Source organism: Glycine soja, chromosome 16 (genome assembly GCF_004193775.1).
Source record: "Glycine soja cultivar W05 chromosome 16, ASM419377v2, whole genome shotgun sequence".
NCBI classification, from domain to species: Eukaryota; Viridiplantae; Streptophyta; class Magnoliopsida; order Fabales; family Fabaceae; genus Glycine; species Glycine soja.
Genome location: NC_041017.1, coordinates 29,605,300 through 29,632,643, shown reverse-complemented (window position 1 = coordinate 29,632,643; position 27,344 = coordinate 29,605,300). Strand labels below are relative to the sequence as shown.

Sequence of the window (27,344 nt, the reverse complement as noted above, 5' to 3'; positions counted from 1 at the left end):
AAACCCGGAGACCCCCAAGGCCTACACTCCGAAAAGTCCGTCAGGGCCTCTTTCTCCTGATTCAGGTCCAACCCCTAAAATCATTTTAGCACACAGACACTGCTAGTGAATTATACAATACCCACGACCTCACACTTGTGTTTTAAACATGTACAACATATTGCGCTACAATTTAACACTGGTTCCTAAATAGAAAACCTACACTTTCTCTTTAACACTGGTTCCTAAATAGGAAACCCACACTTTCTCTTTAACATTGCGCATTTACACTTTTCTCAAGATAACACTAGTCGGGTTATTGTACAATTCACAGCTTACAACACAAATAATGTCACATTAAGAGTTAATCACACACTTATTCACAACCAAAACTCATTCACAATTTCACATCTCATAATGTCACAATCCACCATCACATGTTTTCACGTATCTCACAATTCAACACCTGTTCTACTTTACACTTTTACTCAATCTCAATAACAATATTATAATCTCAAGGCAACATATTATTCCACAATTCATCACATATTTCATTTATAAGCACTGCTCATGAATTATACAATACCCACGACCTCACACTCGTGTTTCAAACACGTTTAACACATTGCGTTACAATTTAACACTGGTTCCTGAATAGGAAACCTACATTTTCTCTTAAACACTGCGCATCCACGCTTTTCTCAAGATAACACTGGTCGGGTTATTGTATAATTCATAACTCACAATATAATTATTGTCACATTAAGTATCAAACACACACACTTATTCACAATCAAATATCATGCCCACAATTTAACATCTCATAATATCACATCAACCATCTCATTTTTACATGTATCTCACAAATTGACACATTCAATTTTGTACCACTCAATTTTTACTATAATATTATAATACCATTATAATAACTTATTACACCTTATAACTCATATACACATCACACCATAATAATATTTGCATGATACAAAACATATATATGTATATGTGTATAGTAAATTAAACTACATTATTGTTAATCAAAGAATTTCTATAACAATTAATTTAATATTACATCAAAAGAAATTACTACTAGGCATTAACCTTACAATTTTCTTTAATTTATTATTCTAGTATTACAATGATTATATACACATAACATGTTGATCATCATCGTAGAAAAATTAGAACAAAATAATAATTTGTATAAAATAAGTCATTGAATAATATTATTTAAAATATAATTTACGTTAATAAAAGGAGCTTAATTTTTCTAAGAGATTCACACTCAACACAAGAACACATCAATTTCACAGCAGTTTTTAATTGGGACATCAATTGATTCATGAAACATATATAATTCACTGTAATAATTATAAGGATAAAATGAAAATTGCAAAAACACCCAAAAACTCATTCCAATTGATATCTCTAAGGATCCCTACACATGTTCTCACTAATCCCCAACTGTGAATAACACATCCCTTACCTCTAAGCGGACTCATGTGTCTTCAGCCAGCGATAGCAGCATCTCTAGCGATTCCCTGAAATTCCTCCAGTTTTTTCCTTCGACTGCTTCGATAGAGTTCCCAAACGTCAAAGAGACGGACAATGGATTGAAGCATTCATTTGTATTATCTTCATACGATTCCTTCTTCTCCCTCCAAGAATATTATCTCGCAAATCCCAACGGTGAAAGCATGAGAAATTGAATTTCGAACAACATATCAAAATTTCAAGACAATCCAACGGTTAGAGAAACCGGCATCATATTTTTACCGAGACAGCTCTAGGTTTAAGCGGGAAAGAAAAAAGCTACGATGCGAAAGGTATTTCTAACATGATATTAAAATTCCCACTGGTGAGAATGCTTGGAATTGGGTTGCGAACGTGGTGCTCAAATTTCACGACAATCCAACGGTGAATGAGTCCGAGATCGTCGTTTTTCTGAGACAAATTTGGTGATCTGCGGGAAAAAGAGAGGATTTTGAGAGAAAAAGAGATAAAAACGAAAATGAGGGAAAGAGATGCATTGTAAACTGACCTAATATCACTATTTATACCTAGAGCACACACAACTTATTATTACTCTATTTATTTGTTTTTAATATTTTATAAAAAAGAACTCTATTTTATTCCCTATCAAATGAATAAATCAAATGTTCCTTTTTTTCCTTCAAATCATTATTTCTTATTATTTATTTATTTATTTATAAAAACCTGATCATTTTTCTAAAACTCTATTTATTTAAAAATAAAAATTATTTTTAAATTGGCTTATGAAAAATGAGATGTTAAAAAAACTTTGTTGGCTTACTCAGTGAGTTCATTTAATTTCTCTCTTTTTTTATTTCCAATTATTGCTTCCATTCTTCTTTTAGTTTTTGTTTTCGTAATCTCTATAATTATACAAACAAGGCCCTGACTATCGGATCTTTGTCCTGTTGACACCTGTCCAATAAAAAAATCATAAACCCTCTCATAAATCGCTTTCCAATTTTTTGCCCGTACCTACAGCTGTACTGTCGGGGTTTTTTGCGATTTCTTCTTTTCCCATATTGTCATTGTTTTGCCATTCCTACTCCGTACCTCCAACTCTCCTGGGTTTTTTCCCATTTCTTCTTCTTTTCTTCTATTGTCGTTCTCACTCCGTTCACTCTTTCTCTCCTTTGGGCTTGCTTTCTGAACTTTCGGTTTGCGTTGCATTTGCTTTTTTTTAAACGGTTATGTGTTCATTGTCTGTTTACCTTTTTCGGTTTCGGTTTTTGTTCATGGGTTTTTGTTTTGCTTCCTGCTGCCTCACTTTTTTTTTTGTATTTTCATTCCCTTTCATTGTCGCTCCTTTGCATGTAATTGTTTTATTTCTTTTTCCCTTTTTTGTATATTCCTTTGGACTGAAGTATTGAAAACATGTGTTAGCTGTGTCTGATTCTGATTTACATTGCTACTGTTTATGCCTTTCTGTTCGTTTTGATGCCTATTACTGTTTCTATTTTGTTCTTCTTTTCCGACGTTTGTATGTGGTTCGTTTTGGCCTTTATGGTCGTTTGCATGCATGTGTTAAAAACCTTCACCTTTTTCTTTGTTTTTTATGTGTATTGCTTTGGACTGGGAAACTGAAAAAGGCGTCGCCTTTGTCTGATTATGCTTTAGTTCGCGACTGTGTACCAACCATCCTCTGCCATTTTGCGTTTCTGTTCGTATTTATTCATGTATCAAAATTTGTGTTTCCCTATATTCTTCTGCATATTTATTTTCCGGTTACAGATGATCTTTTATCCTTCGGTTTTGCGAACGTCTCATGCTATTTTCTTCTTCTATATCCAGGTCTCGGGCTCCGATTTTCTTCTTCTTTTTCCAGGTTTGTATTTGGTTCCTCTTGGCCTTTATGTTGGTTGTCATCTATTTAAAGCTTTACCTTTGTAGTTGGTTTTTGTGTATATTGCTTTGTACTGAAAAACTGAAAAAAAATCATCACCTTTGTCTCATTTTGATTTTCATTTGTTTTGGTTGTATATTGCTTTGGACTGAAAACAAATGTGACCTTTGTCTCATTCTCATTTTTTTTACTACTGTTTAACTTCTTCTATATCCAGCTCTCGAATTGTCATTTCGTTATTCTTTCTCCAGGTTTGTATTTGGTTTTTGTGTTTCTGTCCGTTTTGATTGATTTTATTCCCTCTATTTTTCTTCCATCCTTCTTTTCTGTTACCCTTTACCTTTTTCTTGGATTTTTGTGACGTGTGTTGCTATTTACTTCTCCTATCCAGGTTTCTATTTTCCTACAACTTTCTTTTTCGGATTGCTCCTGTTTGCCACTGTTTGTAAAACCAATAAGCTTTGCTAATAAGGTTTGCTAATGTCTGTTGTTATTTTGTTCTAACCACGTTTTGAGCTATGCATTTGCTCTTCTTTTTCCATTCCTTTCATTGACCAAATTTGTATTTGGTTCCTTTTGATTCTCTGCCCATTTGTTTGTTGGTTTTAAAAAATGTCTCTGCTCACAAAATGATGCAAGTACACTATTTTTGGGTTTGCGTTTGACTATGTTTTCCATTGTCAATACTATTTTGTCTTCTACTATTTCCCTGTTCTTTTCTGTTTTATTCTGAACATAAAGTTTTTCGATGTTCGTATTGTTCCCCTTATTTGCTCCTGTTTGACTCTGTTTTTTGAAAAGACAAAAAGGTTTTCGACGTTGGCATTGTTCCCACTATTTGATCCTGCTTTAATGTGCATCCTTTTTTCTCTGTATTTGTCTGTCTTATTGTCATTCCCAATGGTCATTATTATCTGTGTTGTAGCCATGTCTCGAAAAGAAAATCTCATATCTGACTTACACACCAGAAAAGGGACATAGAAAATAGTTGTTCGTATCACAGATCTTTGGCAAGCTCGAAAGAAAAATAGTAAACAAGCAATTGAGATGGTGTTTATGGACCAAACGGTTATTGTTGTGTTATTTCTGTTTGTTGTTATTACTCATTTGTATTGTATGTGATGTCACTTCATTTTATGGTTTAAGTGTTTCAGGGTTCAAAAATTGGGGCTACTCTCTAGCAAGAACTGTTCACTGAGTTGCGGGACAAGTTACATTGTGGTTCTTCGTATTTGATTCAGAACCTGAGGATTGTTGACAACCAATCTGAATACTGAGTCAGCCCAGTTCCATATTTGGTTTATTTCCTGAAAACTACATCTGTCAAGGAATTCCACCGTCCAAAAATTCCTTCTAATATTTATCTGATTACTCCTTTTACTGATATAATCTCTGGCCTGGCACCCCGCCATACTTTAGTGGGTCAGATTGTTTACTTTTTCGTTTAACCAACAACTTGATATGCATCTTTGTCTCAGACTAACGTTTGTCTTGGCTGGCCATGTTTGACAAGACATTGTTGGTGTGGTTGCTGATCTCATCGATGTTAAGATAGTTAATCCCCCTCACAGGATGACAGTCAGGCTCAGAGATAACAGGTATTCAAATGTCCTAATTTAACATATATATATATATATATATATATCTTCTCACACTAACCAAATCAGACCATTCCAGCTTCTCTTTATTATTTTATATGAATATGATATATGATATATGATATATGATGAATGGGTTAGCAACAACTAACATGCTGATTGTGATTGTGTGGTCATAGTAACTGCGACATTTTAATGACAGTTTGGGAGGACTTTGATATTCAGCTACATGATGCTATTGACAAAAACCTTCTGCTTCAGGAACCATTGGTTGTTATGTTGACCCTAGGTAAAATCAAGGATGCTACAGGTACGTCTGATATTGGTTCGTCTTTGTTTTGCATATTTATTCACTTTGGGTGATAAAAACGTATGTTGTTGATGATATTGATGCATATCATTCCAGACGAGTATCCGCTAAGCGTGCAAAATAACAAATTTGGATCTAGATTGTATGTCAACGCTGATATTGCAAAGATACACCAATTTCGTCAAAGGTTTGTCATTAATTTAACATTTTGGAAGTGTTGCGATGCTGCAACGCTCATTTTTTTTGTTTCTTTGCATTTTTTATACGTTTTAATGGTCTCATTCTATTTTTTTATATTGTCGTCCATTCAGTTTGTCTGTCCCATTTCATTGTGGTAGGATAATCCATGATAAAGGTGGTTCTCAGTCCCAATCTAGCCAGAGTAATATGGTGGAGAAGTTTTTGCACAATGCTCGGGTGGTCAGTATAGGTGAAATCAACAATCTCAGACAGGTTAATAATTGAACAATGCTTTTGTTAATGTGGGCTTTACCGCATCTTTGTTACCTCATCTATTATTTATCGTGTTACAAGATTGTTACTACTTGACTATTGGAATAATTGATGAAATCATCATTGATGCTCCATGGAGTTATGACAATTGTCCTAACTGTACCACCACATTTGATCCATCAAAAAGTGGCTCAGCTTTCCATTCCTTCCATACCACTGTCATCGATACAGTTCCACGGTTAGTCATCATCATTTTTTGCACTAATTATTTACTTACGCGCTTCCCTGTTTTACCAAATTTTCCTGAAACTTCTATGGATGCCAAGGTATAAATTAAATGTTAGGATGGAGCATAATGAGGACAAAGGAAACTTCCTTCTCTGGGATGCAACATGTATTAAGCTGTTCGGTAAGATTGTTGCAAAATGTCGAGATGAATTGATAGCGGTATGTTATACACAATACAACCATATATTAAATATTGATTTTGTGGTTTGTCATTGACACCAATTACTTCACTTGTCTAGGCTGGGGACGATATTAAGGTGTTTCCAACCTGTGTTGATGAAATTCTGTCCAAAACTTGGGCTGTTAGATTTAAGTTCCGTTCGCAATTGCGCCAATCATCTGTGTTGGATGTGAGTGAAGAACTCCATCATATTGAATCATTGACAGCCACCCTTGGGTTCAAGGTAATAACTAAATAAGTTTATCACAATATAAGGTCAACAACAATAAATGGTGTTTTTCCTGTGTTAATATTTTTCATACAGGAACAATCAAGTAAGGGAAAAGCAATAGTTGTTGAGCCAGAAAGTTCACCACCAATTTTAGTTCCCACGGTGAGTCTTTTGTTTCAATATTTTCATGGGTGGGGGATTGGCAGATGTTTTTAACTATTATTGCATGATGCCAAATATTTAGTTATCATATTGTTCTTAATATATTTATTACTAAATCTGTCCACAACCATCGTTGTCACATTCCGCTGATTATGATCCGGGGAACTCGACCTGTTTAACTCCAACCAAAAGGATTAGTTGTCAGCAAACCAGTTCTGATTTTGATTTTGATAAGTATACACAGTATCAGTTATCAACTAACAAACATATCAAAGCTGAGTAATTAGTGGTTGCACAATCTTGTGGTATCAGCTTCTATGTTTTGTTTAACATCAATTCCATCGTATTGAATGTGCTAACTGAGTACATATGACAATATATTTTGTGCGGTCCACCATCATTTGATAGCAATGATGTATAAACAATCGAATGTCAAATATATATGTGAATATTTATTTAAACTTTGACTTTTCATTGGTATTCATCCGTCTCATACTCTTTACTATCGCAAATGCCATTACAATTATTAAATCGATTACATCGGACCATATCAATTAACTGTTCAAATTGCGATACGATAACATATAAATCGATTTGGTTTGCTTTGTTTGGATGTTACTAAGTCAACTTTGACTGTATGACATGCAAAATACTACCTTTCATGGAATATCCTCCTGTCATATTTACCGTTTTAATATTATATATATCCAAATGTTGGGATATATCCAAATATTAGCTTATCTCATTTAATGCTTTTATTTATTTATTCTTATTCTTATATTCATATTTATATTTTTATATATAAGACGGATAACACTTATAACAGTGTTTCGTTTCTTTGGTTGTCCATCGCAAAATCGATATTCTTTTTTACTTTCATATATGTTGGCATATTACACAATATCATATTTGTTGAACCACTTGAATCAATATTATATATGGTTGAATAAACATTTTTCTTAATCGGCTGTTTAACGTCTTGCTTTTGGTAGTATTAAATTTTAATTCAATTAGTGTTAGTATTATTATCTACCTACGTAAAACATTGTGGACCGACACACAAAATCATTTTTATTTACTTAGCCTATAACACAACACAATTAAAATTCATGAATTCATTACATGAGTTATATTAATAATTATAATAATTTTATTCATATTTTAAATGAATATCCCATGCTTAACGTATCCCAGGCTTCCAAAAATTATTATTATTATTCACATATATACAAAACACTAACAATAATGGCGCTAATATATGTCTATTGCTTTCTGATTTTTTCAATGCTTACAATTATTATTATTTTGTTACTGACCTCATTATCTGCAAATGCATTTAATGTGTACAGCTATAAAAACATATGGTATGATTGTTCTGCGTTTTATAGGCGGCTATTTTTTGGGATGTCACACTCAATGCATTTAATGAAACAAATTTAGATACACCTTTACCAGCAACACTGACTAAGCTTGATTCGTTAGGTGGATTCACCAACTGTATAAACTTATTTCCCTCATTCGATGGCCTTTGTCAATCCCCCATTGATGTCCATCAATCAATATCAATATTAGTGCTGTGAAAACAATTGTTAAAAAATTTTGTTACTTTCAATTCATCCAGAAATGCACCATTTAATTTCGAACGTTTTGTTTCCTCCCTCATCAAACACTACATGTTTTCGACTTCAAAAAGAAAGAAGATGATCATAAATGTTCGCACAGCAGAGAATTTGCAAACCTAACATTTTACAGCAGCGGACCATTCGTACTAGACTAAAACATTGAGTATGAAATTTAATGCATCTTTCAATACAAATTTTTCTACTATTTTATGTTATTGTGCTTTTTCGATTGCAAATAGATACCCCTTTACTCAGTCATACAAATGCAAATAACTATAATATTGGTATCATTTCAAAATCAACCTACTACACCAACTTATTTAACTCGGTTTCAACGTTTGATTTTTGTGTTGGTTGGCAATTATAAGCCAGTTGTTGCAGAAATCAAACTACTCATGGACAAGTATGTTGAACGAAGGAAGCGTAGGAAAACTATTTTACAACGAAAAACACAACGTTCAGCCACTAATGGTAACAATTAATATAGATTTCTAATTTGTACATTATTCTTCATATTAATATTATACTTACAAAAAATATTGTTATAGACAACTTGCAGTGTATCTCACAATGTAGTCCAACCATTAACGATAATAATAACCCCGCTACAAGCTTCCAATGTACACCACCACCACACAGAACTTTATCTATAAATGATTCTGGACATTGCTCGAAAAAACATACAGTCAATGTTTCTTCCATCCAGAGGAATTTGATGTCATGTTATGACAATAAAAAAATATAACAACTCCTTGTACATCCACATGCCAAGCCACTGATCGTTATTCCAATATCACACAGTCTCACATTCATATAGGTATTTTTTTTTGTTATGCTATTATTAAATATCTACATACGCACATTTTGTTTATTATTACATCCTTTTCAAATTTTATTCTACAGTCAACTTATATATAGGATGTCATATTGTCTGTTTATTATGCAGATGAACATCACACACCAACTAACACTACACACGATGATCAATTTGTCACCCATGACATCTCAGATTCCACCAATGATGATGTAAATATCACACAGGAAAACATCAATATAGGTATTTATCCATTATTTATATTTATTTTTATTGTGTTTCTTCCATCATCAAATAAATAAATCAAATAGTTTCGGCTGATGTGTGTTATACTATATCAATATATATAGAATACTCATTCAATGACCCAACAATAGATGATCTTTGATGATTACGATGAACAGAGCTTTCTATCTGCCTCATTTGCATACCAAAATACAGGTTTTATCTTCCAACTATAAAATGTATTCAAATGTGTTTGATATATATAATTATTATTCATATGTTATTTATAGGTGGTGCTTACATTGATATTGGAGATCCTGTATGGGAATGCCCACATTGTAAAGTTATGATGTGGTATGATGAGAGGATAAATAAAGACAAACAAACCCAGAAACCAAGGTTTTCATTATGTTGTTCTGATGGAAAAATACAGTTGCCTTTGTTGCATGAACCACCTCATCCATTGAATTATTTACTTTTCAAATACCAGGATCCTAAAGCTAGGAATTTCTAGCAGTACATACGAATGTATAATCTAATGTTTGCTTTCACATCTCGTGGTATCAAATATGACACATCCTATAACACTGGAAAGGGACCTCCAACTTTCCGTATACATGGCCAAACACATCATCTTATTGGCAGCCTCCTCCCTATGCCTAATAACCCACCTAAGTTTGCACAACTATATATTTATGATACAGACAATGAAATCATCAACAGACTTTCACAAAATCCGTTAGTATTTATACTTATGTTACACCTATATAAATTTACATATTCAAATAGCTGCCTATACTGCTCTGACTAATTTTTAATTTACAGCATGCACGATATGCTTGATGAACAGATTATCATTGCAATTAAAGACATGCTCGATCATCACAATCATTATGCCCAAAAGTTTATGATGGCTAGGGACAAATTGCAATCTGCTACACTTCCAGACCTAAAGATAAAATTGATTAGTCAAAGGCAAACATACGGAAGGTTGTATAACTTACCAACAACCATTGAAGTTGCTGCTTTGATTGTTGGTGATGAACACTCAGCTGATAAAAGAGATATCATAATAGAAAAACAATCCGGACTTCTGAAGAGAATACATGAACTTCATCCTGCATAATTGCCTTTGCAATATCCACTTTTATACCCAAAAGGAGAAGATGGTTACAGACTAGATATACCTCACAAAGATCATGCCAATATACATACTGCAAAGAGGAAAAAAGTCACATTGCGCAAATATTTTTGTTACAGGCTACAGTCAAGAACCAACGAACCCCAGACTATACTTCATTCCAGAAGATTATTTCAGCAATGGATTGTTGATGGATATTATATGATTGAGTCTCAAAAACTTAACTATGTGAGACAACATCAACAACAACTCAGGGTTGACAAATACATCAATTTAACTGCCTCTAATGATCATCCTGAAACACTTGGTAGGGACAAAGGAAAGAGAATCATACTGCCAAGTAGTTTTGTTGGTAGTCAAAGATATATGGAGCAACTGCATTTTGATAGCATGACAATTTGTGGACATCTTGGATTTCCAGACCTATTCTTAACAATAACATGTAATCCAACATGGCCAGAAATACAATGCAAGGTCACACAATCCAATCTCACCCCCAATAATTACCCTGATATTATCACACAAGTTTTCAAAATAAAACTCAATCATTTGATGAATGACTTAAAACATGCCAATATCTTTGGTAACATTATTGGATGTAAGTGATAAAAAATTATGCAACTTTTTCCCTACTTTCTAAATTGATGTTTATAGTATCACTGATGCAAGTTTATTGCAGTTATTTATATAATTGAGTGGCAAAAAAGAGGATTGCCACACGCCCACATTTTAATCTTTCTGCACCCTTCAAACAAATTACCAAATCCAGAGGATATTGATCAAATCATTTCAGCAAAAATACCTAACAAACGCACCCAGCCAGAATTATTTGAAATTGTCTCCAACCATATGATGCATGGACCATGTGGGTTTGCAAATAAAAGATCACCATGTATGGTCAATGGAAAGTGTATTAGATGTTTTCCAAAAAAATTTCATGGAGCAACAATTGTTGACCAGGCTGGATTCCTAATTTATAGGAGGAGAAATGATGGACGTACAGTAATGAAAAATGGAATTGAACTAGATAACAGATTTGTTGTACCATACAATCCACAACTCTTATTGAAGTATAAAACACACCTAAATGTGGAATGGTGTAATCAAAGTACATCCATTAAATATCTGTTCAAATACATCAACAAAGGTTCTGACCGTATCAGAGCTACTCTTCAAAATCATCACAGCACGAATGGTGATCACTCTCAGATTCAAGATGAAATTCAACCATATCTTGATTGCAGGTATGCTTCTATTCTTACCTGATTAAAATAAAAACATCATTTTACATAAATTCATTTATTAAATGTTATATATTTTACTCAAACTTACCAACGTCTGACTCTATCTTCAACAATATATCTATGCTACTTGAATCATTAGATATGTATCTCCCCCAGAAGCATGTTGGAAAATTTTCGCATTCCCAATGCATGGGCGTTCCCCAGCAGTAGAGCGGCTATATTTCCACCTTGAAAATCAACAACATGTTTACTGGACAGATGATCAACAAATAGGTGAAGTCCTATCAAAGAACACAATCAAAGAATCCATGTTCATAGCCTAGATGCATTCTAACATAGTATGTTCTTATGGACGGGATCTTACATATCATCAATATATCTCAAGATTTGTTTATGTTGCCCGCAAAAGATGCTGGCAACCAAGAAAACAAGGGAATACAATAAGCAGACTCATATGGGTCCTACCTTCAGCTGGTGAACTGTTTTACCTTAGAATGATGCTATCCACTGCCAAAGGTGCATAGTCTTACAGTGACATTAGAACAGTCAATGGTGTCCTATATGCTACATTTAGGGAAGCATGTTTTGCAAAAGGCTTTCTAGGTAGTGATCAAGAATTTATTAGTGCTTTACAAGAAGTTAATAATTGGGGTACTGCACACTACCTAAGAAAATTATTTGTCAAGCTTTTATTTATGAACACCATGGACAGACCAGAATATGTTTGGTAGCAGACATGGCAATGGATGGCAGATGATATCACATTCAATCATAGAAAACAAGGTAATCTTATATATTCTCAATAATTATTGTTTACTCATAATCATTGTGTTTCTTATTTTACTAATCACAGGTATCCACCTTACTGAAAAGGAAACAATTCATTTATGCTTGACTGAGATTGAGAATATGCTACAAGCCAATAGAAGGAGCTTGCGAGATTTTCCATCCATGCCATACCCAATAGGATATGCACCCAACCAACATCATAATAAACTGATCCATAATGAAATGGCATATGACAAAGAAATGCTAGCAGCAGAATTCAACACAGCATACCATTTGCTCACAGGTATTCACAAATTATAACATATTTTATTCAGCAAGTCCTTAATCATAGTAGCATATATTACTATTTCTTAATATGTCAATATATAATTACAGATGAGCAAAAAACTATTGTCGATATCATTATGCGTGTAGTTAACACTCAATCAGCTGCAGTTTACTTCCTCTATGGATATGGTGGAACTGGCAAAACATTTGTTTGGACAACCTTATCATCTGCTATATGCTCCAATGGTGGAATTGTTTGTACAGTTGCTTCAAGTGGAATTGCTTCATTACTCTAGCCTGGTGGTCAGATAACACATTCCAAATTTGCTATACCAGTCCCTGCAACACAAAATTCAACATGCAATATTCATCAAGGCAGTGAGTTAGCTGAATTATTAAAGGTTACAAAACTAATAGTCTGGGATGAAGCTCCAATGTGTCACAAATTTGCATTTAAGGAACTAGATAAAAGTCTTAAAGACATCATGCAGAACAATGTGCCTTTTGGAGGAAAAATTATTGTTTTTGGTGGAGATTTCCGACAGATCTTGCCAATTGTTCCAAACGGTAATCACTCAGACATCGTTCATGCAACTATAAATGCATCATACATTTGGGACCATTGCCAAATTCTTAAGCTCACAAAAAACATGAGATTGCTATCAACTGCTCCCCAATAGGCCAACAATGAAGAGCTCAAACAATTTTCAGAATGGCTACTTGACATAGGAGATGGAAAAATTGGACAACATAATGACGGATTTTCAGAAATCACCATCCCATATGAGTTTCTTATAATGGATTATGGTGATCCTATCCATGTTATTGTTGAAGCCACTTATCCCAACTTGATGGATAACTATAGTAACACATATTACTTGCAAAAAAGAGTTGTTCTTGCTACTAAAAAGGAAATTGTTGACAAAATAAATGATTATGTCTTATCACTTATACCCAATAACGAAAGGGAGTATTGCAGCGCAGATAGTATCGATAAATCAGATGAACTGCTCAATCCTGCTTTCGCATTATTGCCACCTGAATTCTTGTATTCATTGCAAACATCATGTATACCTAATCATAAATTAAAACTTAAGGTCGGGACTCCAATCATGCTAATATGAAATCTCGACCAAACTGATGGACTGTGCAATGGAACTAGGCTCATCATCACAAAACTTGGATCTAATGTGATTGAGGCCGAAGTAATTACTGGGCCTAATACAGGAAATAGGACATACATACCCATAATAAATATGTCTCCTTTTGAATCTCCATGGCCATTCAAACTTATCAAGAGGCAGTTTCCATTCATAGTTTCTTATGCTATGACTATAAACAAGTCTCAGGGATAATCATTACAACACGTAGGACTGTATTTGCCACACCCAGTTTTTAGCCATGGCCAACTATATGTTGCACTTTCAAGGGTTAAAAGCAAAGACGAACTTCATATTCTCATACATGACAATGACGGTAATCCAAAAAATATTACCACTAATGTTGTTTACAAGGAAGTCTTTGCCAATTTATAAACATGTATTCTTTCATCGTACAATACAATTTCATTTAACCTTTCTGTTTGATTGTTTTATTCACTCTGACATATAACACATGTACCATGTATGTTGTTGCATTGCAAAATTGCTATGCTGATTTCCGGGAAATCAATGCAACTTCAACCAATTTATTCAATACTACAAATCTTATTTGAAAATTTATATCAAATGGTCAATATCAAATTGTGTATTTGATAGTAATTTATTTATATAATTACAAATCACATAATCATTTATGAATTACACATACAAATGCATATTATGGTCAATTAAATTAAACTCCTTTTTAAATTTAATGTGATTTAATCATAATGTTTTCCAACTCCCTAGACCACCCCTGCATATTTTCTATTCGTGCTTACACTACTATTCGATTGCCTTTTAAACTTCCAGAGTCTACAAAAAAATACAACTTATCTACTTCCAAATCAAAGCATCAGCAGCGAAACCGCATTCCTAATAAATACGCTGCACAATTGCTACTGAACGCTTACTTTTCCCACTACATACACGCTTTCTATCCCTGCTTACTCTGCTATTGGTTTGCCTTCTGAACTTCCACTTTGTCTACAAAAAAAACTGCTTTCTCCTCCCAAATAAGACTTATACCACTCAGGAACCTTTCTAATAAATGCACTGCACAATTACTGCAGTTGTATCTCCATATACTACATTAGATGTAATCATTAACATACATTCGTACTCTAAAATAATAATAACGGGAGACGTCAGCGCTGTATACATCCACCAGTTGTGACTCTTCACAACTCTTTTTTGAAACCATCAACGGAGAGTCACCATTTAATTTGTTAATTAAATCGGTGTTTATATCGATCTAACACCATCGCCAGTTACAACCCCAACAAATACTACATATCCACTATATATATATATATATACACACACACACACACACACACACACACACACACACACACACACACACACACATATATCTATGTATATACTACATTCCCTATTCAACTTCTTCGCATCTTACCAAAACAAACAACTATGGCCACTTCTGGTTCCCGCTCCACAATTGTAACTTATTTCGTGTGCTTCTCATTTTCATCGTTGTTATATCTATTTGCTCTGTTCCTTTCGTTACTTACTATTTTCACATTATTCGTGTAGTTCCCATCCGATCCAATGGACAACATCAGATTTATGGCACCCTTCCGTGTTCAAAAGGTAACAATTCACATACACAACTATTTTCTACTTAACTTCATTTCCATTTTTTATCAACTACTTCGCTTCACTTCTTTTGCCTGCAGAACCTTCTACAAGTTCCATACTCTTATCATAGGCAATGGATTCGCAATTACCCAAAATATGTGTTATTCCACTTTGATGGAAATATACATTTCATCAGAGTAAGGACACTTGGTACCAAATGTTTCTTTGCTGATGGTTTAAACGATTTTAGAAAGGCACACAATCTAAATGAGAGTGTCATTCTACGTTTCGTTGTTGCTGACAAAAATACAACTTTCACGGTTCATGTTGACGGACCTACACACTGCCAGTCCCGCCTAAAGCCGGTTGTATGTACATACATTTTTACAACTGATATCATAGATGACATGATACAGAACAACCAGCCTTTGGTGAGTTTTACTACACTTTTTTCAATATATAATAGTTTGTTGTTGCTTTTTTCTTTCCATTCCTCATCAAATTCTTTGCCCATCCTTTGTGTTGATCATACAGATACTTCCCGCAGCAGCTTCCAGATTCATCTATGGTTCAAAGAAAAGTATTACCATACAGCACGACCTTCCAAAACGCACCCAGTGGCAACTCAACATCCACAATGACATCCCAGCAATCACACAATCATGGTTCAACTTTATTCATGACAAAAATTTGACACCCGGAGATTAGGTAGCCTTCTACTACCGTTTTGACGAGCATGCATGGGAATTGCTCATCAGAAAAGTTATTGAATAGGACAACGACGACATCAACTTCGACGAATGAGTTCTTTTATAACCATCTTTAATTTTAAAAAGCTTCAATAATTTGCCTTTTTTGTTTCGTCCTCTTATCAGACAATATCTTTACTTTTCCTTTTGTTATCAAACAATATGTTTGCTACTACTGCCCTTTTGCACCACTAAAATTTAAATATTATCCACATTTTCGTACTGCTAATTTTGTTCAGTGTTTTGTTTATCTTTTTGTATTTATATTTATTTTGTGAACTTTTGCTTCAACGTGGTAAAAAATGATTGGTTAATTTAGTATAGCAGATCACAGTCACATGTGCCCACTAATTATACAAATTTGACCCCTCTTACATGTAAATACTCAAAAATCATGAACAACATCTAAAATAGAAATCAAACAGTAACTATTACCAATAATTAGACTGCAAACCCGCAATATTTTTTCCTTCATCTCCTATGTTTCTTTTATATTATTTTCAACAATTTCAAAATATTTCAGACATCATCATCTTTTTTTACAAACATTTTTTATGTTATTATATACAAACAGGATCTTGATTAATAGTATTTTTAACATTTACAGTAAAATATCGTCCCGTGCATTAGACGGACTCTCCACTAGTGAACATAATAGTTTGGTTTAGGTTCGATATGGTTGTCACTTTCATGAACGCGTCATAAATTCGAGTTATTAAGATTTAAGATCTAGATCCGACAGTGGTTCTGTCCAGATCATTATCATCATCCTTAAGGAATCTATGAAACCAATATATTAGTAGGGGCAATTATTGCTAAATTCTGTAGTGTCGATCACGCACGTATTCGCTGACAACGTTGACCAGCTATAGTTTTTCTTGACCGGATAATCCATCCTAGTGCATTCAAGTTCAACTACTGAACGTTGTTGCACTTGCACAAAAGCCGAAAGTAAGGCTAGTTAAAAAATGTCCTTCCCTTATTAAGGGCCTTTTTCTTGTGGTGTTTGATCCAAAGTAAAGTAGGTATATGATTCCGTGTTTGGTCACGGGTTTGTTTGTTTCGAAAGTGACCTTAAAATTGTATGCCTTCTGCCCCTAGTCAATATTAACTGCTCTGCCAGATAACCTTTCTCTTTTTCAGCCTTTTGGTCCCAGCCAAAGATGAAAAATCATGGCTTCCTTCACCCCACCCAAAAGTGCCAACTTAATTTTCATTTCTTGTACAAGATGAATTTCTAACGTAATCTTATCTTATTACACGGTCAACTGAAATTTACTATCTTCTAGTTGAGGTCGAAGTCACAAGTAGATTAACCATCCGGCCGGCTTAAGTCTTTAAAAAAAAATGTATTTTCTGTTAGTTGAAAGTCATACGCATTATTAATCTGTATGGCTTAAAAAAAAACTTGTGTCATAAAAATTAATAATTCGTATAAGTTTTTTTTAAAAATCATTTTGTTAGCTTGAGTGTTGGAAAAGTTAAAATTTAGGAATTAGTTTTTTTATAGAAAAACTAACAAAATAAAGCTATCGTTAAAAGGAATTGAATTTTTCTTTCTTCCACACTATAACTGTCTAAATTTTTTTTGGGCCCCTTCGATCATGGGAACAAACCCAACACTGCATCCATGAAATAAAAAAAGTTTAAAATATATTTTACTATCTCTATAAATATTAAAATATTTGAAATTTTAAATTTTAAATATATTTTTTTCTTCTTATAAAAATATAAATATACGATATTTTGAATTTGAAATGGAATATGAGAGATTTAATTAATATTAAAATCTTATCATATATTAACTAGATCTTGACATGTTTATTTAGAAAAAAAGGAAAAATTTAGTAAAAAAGGCTGACATGTCTGTGTTTACTTTTCATTTTCATCCAAACGATGGTCACTGTCATACCAATTACGTAGAGAACGCATGGTCATAGTTAAAAAAAAAACACTCCTCCATCAAGGAAATAGTGAAAGAAAAAGACATAGGAAACTTCATAGAAACCTCTTTGAAGTTTCGTAGAGAACGCATGGTCATAGTTAAAAAAAAAAAAAAAAAGATATGAAGCTTCACAGAAACGCTATAAGCTTAAGCCTATAAGTTTCTTGTTTGATTAGAATGGAGCCCCAACACTCCTCCATCTACAATCTTAGAAACCTTTATTCGAAGTTCTAATGGCTGTGCGATCATCCTCCTACGATGTATTCCTCAGCTTCCGAGGGGAAGATACTCGTCATGGTTTCACTGGCAATCTCTACAATGTCCTCCGGGAAAGGGGAATTGACACCTTCATTGATGACGAGGAGCTCCAGAAAGGGCACGAAATCACAAAAGCACTTGAGGAGGCAATTGAGAAGTCCAAGATTTTCATCATCGTGCTCTCTGAAAACTACGCATCTTCCTCCTTTTGCTTAAACGAACTCACTCACATCCTTAACTTTACTAAGGGGAAGAGTGATCGGTCGATTTTGCCAGTTTTTTATAAAGTGGATCCTTCAGATGTCCGATACCACAGAGGTAGTTTTGGAGAAGCACTGGCTAATCATGAAAAGAACTTGAACTCTAATTACATGGAGAAGCTTCAGATCTGGAAGATGGCTCTGCAACAAGTTTCTAACTTTTCTGGCCATCATTTCCAACCTGATGGGTACGTACCCTTCCTCACTTACTTTATTTTAAATTCTTTAATTTTGACTTGTCTAATCACACTTTAATGTTCAATTTTAAAGAGATCAAATTATAATCATGTACAACCGGTACACTATTTAAATTTATAATATGTTCTAATGTATAAATTAATAAGCTGCCAACAAAATTTTAATTCATATAAAATATTTGAAGTGGTAATATTACTGACAATTGGACTTAATGTTATTTATTTGTGATAGTTTATTTGAACTTTATGATATATTTTTTTATTAATATAATTTATCAGTTACACTTTAATCGATAGATTTATTATCATTTTAAGTTTATTTAAAAAATAATATTGTCTTTTGTACCTAGATATAAGACTAAGGAAAGATAATAATTATTATTGTTTTTAAAATATTATTGTTTATTTGATCTTACTAACGAGCCTCTTTAGGACAAATTTATATTTTCTATAACTTTTTTTATAAAAAAAATCTCCATAATATATATTTTTTTATACTGGAAATAGTAAATTGTACAAGCTATAGCTGTAGCCCTCATTTATCAAATTTTGGGTAGATGAAACATGTACTATGTATAGCTGGTGCTTGGTGTAGTAGGTCCACATATAGCGATGACAAGAAAACTAGAAGCCTTAGGTGAAATCCGTTACGATTTCAATTTTTAACACGATGAAGATGAATAGAAAGGTATTTATATTTTATGAATATTCATAATTTAAAATTATTTAAATGTCTTTCATTATATTTTATAATTTATCTAATGTTTTTTTTTCCTGATTCGTGCAAACAGGGCATATGAGCGGTTTTTTCTAGTACTATACACTTTCTCTCTCCAAAATCCTTAAAATATACTAGTTTCAAAATTAATTCCCAAAGTACATCTGATTTTCAAGCCTATGAGAAGTCGGGAGCTGACAATCCGACTTCTCAACGACCATTTTTTTTATTATAGTAATTTTAAAAATGAATTTTAATTTTTTTAGTTAACATTTTATTTGTTTTTAAATAATATTTTTGTATTAATAAAAAACTTAAAATAAATTTAGTTAACATTGTAATTTTTTAGTTTTGTCATTTTGATGTTTGAATCGTTATTGTTAGTTCAGTTATTTTTGTTTTATTATATTTCTTTTATTATGTTTTAATTTCATTTAACTATCTTAAAAATCGGGTGTAGTTTGGAAATTAGTTTTGAAACAAGTGTATTTTAAGGATTTTGGAGAGAGAAAGCGTGTAGTATGGAGAAAAAGAAAACCTAATATGGGCAATTGTAATGATATACTTAGATGGCAGATGCTCTACTTTATGTTGTCTTTCAAGGAGATATGCATTGTTTTTAAGAAAATTATTACTTATCCAAATTATTGATTATTATGACAATATTTTTTCTATTAAAATATTCTTATTGAAGGAGTTGAAATATAGTTGCCAATTAAGTATTTAGAGAACATATTAATAAGGTTATTAGTTGGTGATCCAAAAAAATAAGGTTATATATTTTATTGTAAGATGGTGTGTATGCTTTCGAATAAGAGAAGAGAAAAACATTAAGAATATTATATATAAAAAATTAAGAATATTTAATTCACAAAGTAAAGAGAAGAAAATTCCACTTTTCAAATTATATATTTTAATTTATAATATAAAAATAAATTTATATAAATTTATTTATTATAAGTTCTAATTATAATATAATATATATTATTAATTTTAATTACATAAAATTGTGTGTTTGTTTTACAGAATTTTTTTTTATATTTTTAGGAATTTAACATGATAATATCATTTTTAGATATATTAAACATTTTAATATGCATGAGAATAATTTTTAAATTTTAAAATAATTTAAATAAAAATTAGTATTTTTTATAACAAAATTTAAAGTAATTAAAATAAAAAAGAAAGTCACTTGTGTATTAGAGAAATATCACTTTCCCATCTTCTAGTGAGAATATAAATATTAGAAAACATGGTAAAAGGGATAACTTTTTTTTGGATATATTAAACATTTTAATATGCAAGAGCTATAACTTTTTTTATAAAAAATCTCCAAAATATATCTTTTGTACCTCTAAAGTAGTTTATTTTGTTTGAGTTACAATATGCAATTTTCTCCATCGTTTCTGGTCCTTCATCAGGAATTTACTTACAAATTTTAACGAAAAAGCTCGAAAATGAGTCATGTGATTGGTATGCACGAACCAATTCATGGTTTTATGGTGAAGTACGTGAGTGAATTTTGTAACTTAGGATCAAAATACTTCAAACAAATGGACATGAGGTGTTTAGTCTGACTTCAAACAATTTTTTTATTGAACAGGGACAAATATGAATACGATTTTATTAAGGAGATAGTTGAATCGGTGCCTAGCAAGTTTAATCGTAATCTTTTATATGTTTCGGATGTCCTGGTTGGGCTAAAGTCACCGGTGCTAGCAGTAAAGTCGCTTCTGGATGTTGGAGCTGATGATGTTGTCCACATGGTGGGGATCCATGGACTTGGCGGAGTGGGTAAAACAACACTTGCTGTCGCAGTCTATAATTCCATTGCTTGCCATTTTGAAGCCTGTTGCTTTCTTGAAAATGTGAGAGAAACTTCCAACAAAAAGGGGTTAGAAAGTCTCCAAAACATCCTTCTTTCTAAAACAGTTGGAGATATGAAAATTGAAGTAACAAATTCGAGAGAAGGAACTGACATAATAAAGCGTAAGCTCAAGGAAAAGAAGGTTCTTCTGGTTCTAGATGATGTTAATGAACATGAACAGTTACAAGCGATTATTGACAGCCCTGATTGGTTTGGTCGTGGTAGTAGAGTCATCATCACCACTCGAGATGAACAATTGTTAGTGCTTCACAATGTTAAAAGAACATATAAGGTGAGAGAGTTGAATGAGAAACATGCTCTTCAATTACTTACTCAGAAGGCTTTTGGGTTGGAAAAAAAAGTTGATCCAAGTTACCATGATATTTTGAATCGAGCGGTAACTTATGCTTCAGGCCTTCCATTGGCTTTAAAAGTAATAGGTTCCAACTTATTTGGAAAAAGTATAGAAGAATGGGAATCTGTTCTAGATGGATATGAAAGAAGTCCTGATAAAAGTATCTATATGACACTTAAAGTAAGTTATGATGCTTTGAATGAAGATGAGAAAAGTATTTTTCTTGATATTGCTTGTTGCTTCAAAGATTATGAATTGGCAAAGGTTCAAGATATACTTTATGCTCATTATGATGAAATATGATATTGGGGTGTTGGTTGAAAAATCTCTGATAAACATTCATAGGTCATGGTATGATAAGGAGGTCATGAGATTGCATGACTTGATAGAAGACGTGGGTAAAGAAATTGTCCGAAGAGAATCACCAAAAGAGCCTGGGAAACGTAGCAGGTTATGGTCCCATGAGGATATAAAGGAAGTTTTACAAGAAAAAAAGGTAAGTAAAATTAATACACTGAATGGTTTGGTTTTCATCTTTAAACGTGAATTATCTCTTTTAATTATTATATGCTCTTGTCCCAAGTATTTTTTGCTTTATAATGTGTACATTTCTCTAAATAGGCATTTTAAAGTCCCATATCCATGTACTGTGGCTGATTCATGATTTTTGTGTTAAAAGGGGACTGGAAAGATTGAAATCATATGTATGAATTTTTCCTCATTTGGAAAAGAAGTAGAATGGGACGGAGATGCCTTAAAGAAGATGGAAAATCTCAAAACACTTATTATCAAGAGTGCTTGTTTTTCCAAAGGTCCCAAACATCTTCCGAATTCTTTAAGAGTATTGGAATGGTGGAGATGTCCTTCACAGGATTTGCCACATAATTTTAACCCAAAGCAACTTGCTATATGCAAGTTACCCCATAGTAACTTTACGTCACTCGGGTTGGCTCCATTATTTGATAAGGCAAGTGTATTCAGTTCATTTCATTGATATTGTATTGTTACAAGTTCACTTTATGGTTATTTATATGTGTTTTTTATTTTACGTTTTGTAGTAATAATCACTTCTTGTTTATTGATTTACTTCTTTTTTTATTTCCTTTTTACGTTGCAGAGTGTCGTGAATTTGACAAGTTTAATTTTGGACGAGTGTGATAGTTTAACAGAGATACCAGATGTATCCTGTCTCTCAAAATTGGAAAAATTGTCATTTAAAGATTGTAGGAATTTATTTACAATTCACCCTTCAGTTGGTTTATTGGAAAAGCTTAAAATCTTGGATGCTAAAGGTTGCCGAAAGCTTGAGAGTTTTCCACCGTTGAAGTTGACCTCTCTTGAATGGCTTAAACTTTCGTATTGTGTCAATCTCGAGAGTATTCCCGAATGCATCGAAGAATGCCGCTTTTTAACTACCCTTATTGTGGATGGTTGCGCTCGTCTTCAAGAAATTAGAGGGATTCCTCCAAACTTGAAAAAATTCTCTGCAACAGGATGCCCAGCCTTGACTTCCTCAAGCATAAGCATGTTCCTGAATCAGGTAGTGTTTTTTATGTTTTCAATTTGGTCATTGACAGAGTATTTTAATGTTACTAAACTTGATGAATTATTTATGACTAACAGGAACTGCATGAGGCTCGAGACATCTACGTTAATTTGCCAAGAGTAAAGATTCCAAAGTGGTTTGAGTGCCAGAGTCGGGGAGAGTCAATTGTTTTCTGGTTCCGTAACAAATTCCCAGCCATAATTGTTTGCATTGATACAGAGTTTTGCTTTGATGAGCTTGCTGTCAACGTGTTCATTAATGATGAAGATGAAAGTAATCATGTAAGTTTGGATGTTACCGAATGCTGCATGGGTCCTTCTACAGCTGTTTTTCGTCTTAAAATGGAAGATTATTTAGATGAAGAACTATTAAAGAATGAATGGAACCGTGCAGAGATTGGTTGTGAATATTTGTGGGACGAATACGCAATCCATGTATTGAAAGAGCAAAGTAGCATGGAGGATATTCGATTCACTAAGAAAAGGTTGCGGGTCTGGAAAAAGCAAAGGCGGAGATGTCCTTCACAGGATAGTAGCTTTACGTCAGTCGGGTTGGATCCATTCTATGAAAAGGCAAGTGTATTGAGTTCATTTCATTGATATTGTATTGTAATAAGTTCACTTTATGGTTATTCATGTGTTTTTTTTTTTTTTTTTTTTAACGTTTTGTAGTAATAATCACTTGTTGTTTATTGATTTACTTATTTTTTTATTTCCCTTTTACGTTGCAGACGCTCGTGAATTTGACAAGTTTAATTTTGGACGAGTGTGATAGTTTAACAGAGATACCAGATGTATCCTGTCTCTCAAATTTGGAAAATTTGTCATTTAGTGAGTGTCTGAATTTATTTAGAATTCACCATTCAGTTGGTTTATTGGGAAAGCTTAAAATCTTGAATGCTGAAGGTTGCCCAGAGCTTAAGAGTTTTCCACCGTTGAAGTTGACCTCTCTTGAAAGCCTTGATCTTTCGTATTGTTCCAGTCTCGAGAGTTTTCCTGAAATATTAGGAAAGATGGAAAATATAACAGAACTTGACTTGAGCGAATGTCCCATAACAAAACTCCCACCTTCATTTCGAAATCTTACTCGGCTTCAAGAGTTGGAGTTGGATCATGGACCCGAAAGTGCTGATCAGTTAATGGACTTTGATGCTGCCACCCTCATTTCGAACATCTGCATGATGCCAGAACTATATGATATTAGTGCTCGCCGTTTGCAATGGAGGCTATTGCCAGACGATGCTTTGAAATTGACCTCAGTCGTGTGTTCAAGCGTTCATTCTCTCACTTTGGAACTGTCAGATGAGCTTCTTCCGCTATTTCTCTCATGGTTTGTAAATGTGGAGAATTTACGGCTAGAAGGGAGTAAATGCACAGTCATTCCCGAATGCATCAAAGAATGCCGCTTTTTATCTATCCTTATTTTGAGTGGTTGCGATCGTCTTCAAGAAATTAGAGGGATTCCTCCAAACTTGGAAAGATTCGCCGCAACAGAATCCCCAGACTTGACTTCCTCAAGCATAAGCATGTTGCTGAATCAGGTAGTGTTTTTTATGTTTTCAATTTGGTCATTGCAGAGTATTTTAATGTTGCTAAACTTGATCAATTATTTATGACTAACAGGAACTGCATGAGGCTGGACACACTGACTTTAGTTTGCCAATATTAAAGATTCCAGAGTGGTTTGAGTGCCAGAGTCGGGGACCATCAATTTTTTTCTGGTTCCGTAACGAATTCCCAGCCATAACTTTTTGCATTGTTAAGTCACATTTTGAGGCATATTCTTCCGATTCGCTGGTTCTCAGCGTGATCATTAATAAGAAACATGAACATAAACATGACCGTTTCCATGATGGCTGCTTCAGCAAAACACCTTCTACATCTATTTTTCGTCTTCAAATGAAAGATAATTTAGATGAAGAAATATCAAAGAGTGAATGGAACCATGCAGAGATTGTATGTAACCTGTCGTGGGACGAATGCGGAATCCATGTATTGAAAGAGCAAAGTAGCATGGAGGATATTCGATTCACTGATCCTTTTAGGAAAAGAAAAAATTGTTGTTCGGAGGAGGTTGCTGTTGGGGGAAAAAAGCAAAGATTAGTAGGCAGTGAAGTTGTTGAGACAAAATTTGTAGAGCAGCAACAACATATGGGTTTTTTGTCACACGTGTGGAACTGGACACTATCACTTGTAATGTCTCGCAGATCCGGCAATCAATAATTGGATGAAAGAGAGAATTCAAGTTCAGCAGTGGTATGGTATCAACGCTGACAAAAGACAACAGTGTAAGTAGCCCTACTGATTCTTGTTGTCTAGTCAAGTTTGGTTTTAGATATTCTATTTTGCTTTGGATTCAATGAAAATAGATCGAGCATTTCAATCTCTTAATACATTCCTCTGAATGTACTTTTTTTAAAGAACTAAAAGAAAGGAGTTTTATGCAAATGAATAAAAAACCAAATAATTACATCAGATGGAGCAATGTCTATTGCATAGTCAATCACCATCCAATACTAATAAAGATACGAGAGCAAAAATTTAAATAAAAAAATATGCAAAAATGGGTTTTTCAATTGATATTTGATCATTTCCGTAGGATAGAGCTAGAGAAAGGTTAATTTAGATGAGAGAGCGCTTGAAACGTTAGGCAGAGAAAGCAAGAAAGAAGAAGGGCCTTGGTCTTTCACTCTTTCAAGAAAGCTCTATGTTTTATTACTTTTTTAAAAAATGTTATTTTAAATTGGTTAAAAAAATACTATAAAGCTTTTAAAAAATGACAGTGGGCAAATATTGTCTTCTGCAAGAAATGATGAGATTCTTTTCTAAATTGTTGTATTTTTATATTTTTTTAATTGTTACATATTTATTATTTTAATTTTATTTATAATACAAATAAAATAATATTTCAAGTTCAAATAGAAAAATATAAAAAAATATTAATATGTAGAGTCAGTTGTAGACTCAATATTATGTTAAGTAATTACGCATCTGATTGAATTTTTATATAAAATATTAAATTTATGTAATATTATAGATTTTATAATATTAAGATTAAGAACTCGGTTAAATAATCGTTTATTGGAATTAATCCAAGTGCGTGGGAGGCCTTTGCCCTATGTATAGAATTCATAACTCATTCGTACGTGCAGACTAGCGAGGATTTGCTGAGGTTAACAAATTGATTAAGTGAGCTAGTGTTTTATGCAACTTTAACCGAAATCCTTGAACCGTGAATGCGCATGAATCGTTCTGTTACGTTTTGTTTATGTATGATGAGACATAAAAATCATAAAAACATAAAATATATATAATAATCACTCTTAATTGATTAAAAAAATACAATAATGATTATTTTCTCTTTGAATTCACTCCAACACTCAATCACAGCCAACACATGCATAAATACAATTCAGACAAACAACACTCACTTATTTTCGTTGTATCAATAAACACAAATTGTGACTTTGTTTTTTGTAAAAAAAAAAATTAAAAAAACAGTAAAAAAAACAAAAAAGAAAATGAAAAAAAAAAATACATTGTACGACCTATTGAGCTCTCAAGGAATGTCCATTAGGTCAAAAGAAACAACACAATGCATAAAAGAGTAAAAGAGAAAGGTCTTGACAGATATAGCGACATAGATCCCAAAAAGAAGAAAGGGATTGTAACATCCCATTTTCTGTAAACTAATTTAAAAAAATAATTTTTATTTATAAATAAATAGAGTTAAAAAAATGATGAGATTCTATAAATAAATAAATAAGGAGATATAATTATTAATTTAAATAATGATTTGAGAGAAAATAAAAAGGGTTTGATAGAGAATAAAATAGAGTTTATTTTATAAAATAATAAATAAATAAATAAATAGAGTAAACCTAGTTATAAATAGTGTTAGGTCAGTTTTCACACTGACGCTGTCTCTTCCTTCCCTCATTCTCGTTTTTTCCCTTCTCCTCTCAAAATCCTTTCTTTTTTCCCGCAGCCCACCAAACCTGTCTCAGAAAAACGATGATCTCGGACTCATTCACCGTTGGATCGTCGTG

At 33.0% G+C, this 27,344-nt stretch overlaps 1 pseudogene across 1 annotated transcript; it reads left to right on the top strand.

The window, feature by feature from the left end:
• Window positions 1–18,205: 18,205 nt before the first annotated feature.
• LOC114390529 lies at window positions 18,206–25,769 on the top strand (annotated as a pseudogene). The gene is made up of 7 exons (XR_003661943.1): window positions 18,206–18,801; window positions 21,132–22,246; window positions 22,430–22,717; window positions 22,868–23,290; window positions 23,374–23,868; window positions 24,027–24,836; window positions 24,919–25,769. The product of XR_003661943.1 is annotated as a protein SUPPRESSOR OF npr1-1, CONSTITUTIVE 1-like (transcript).
• The last annotated feature ends 1,575 nt before the right edge of the window (window positions 25,770–27,344 follow it).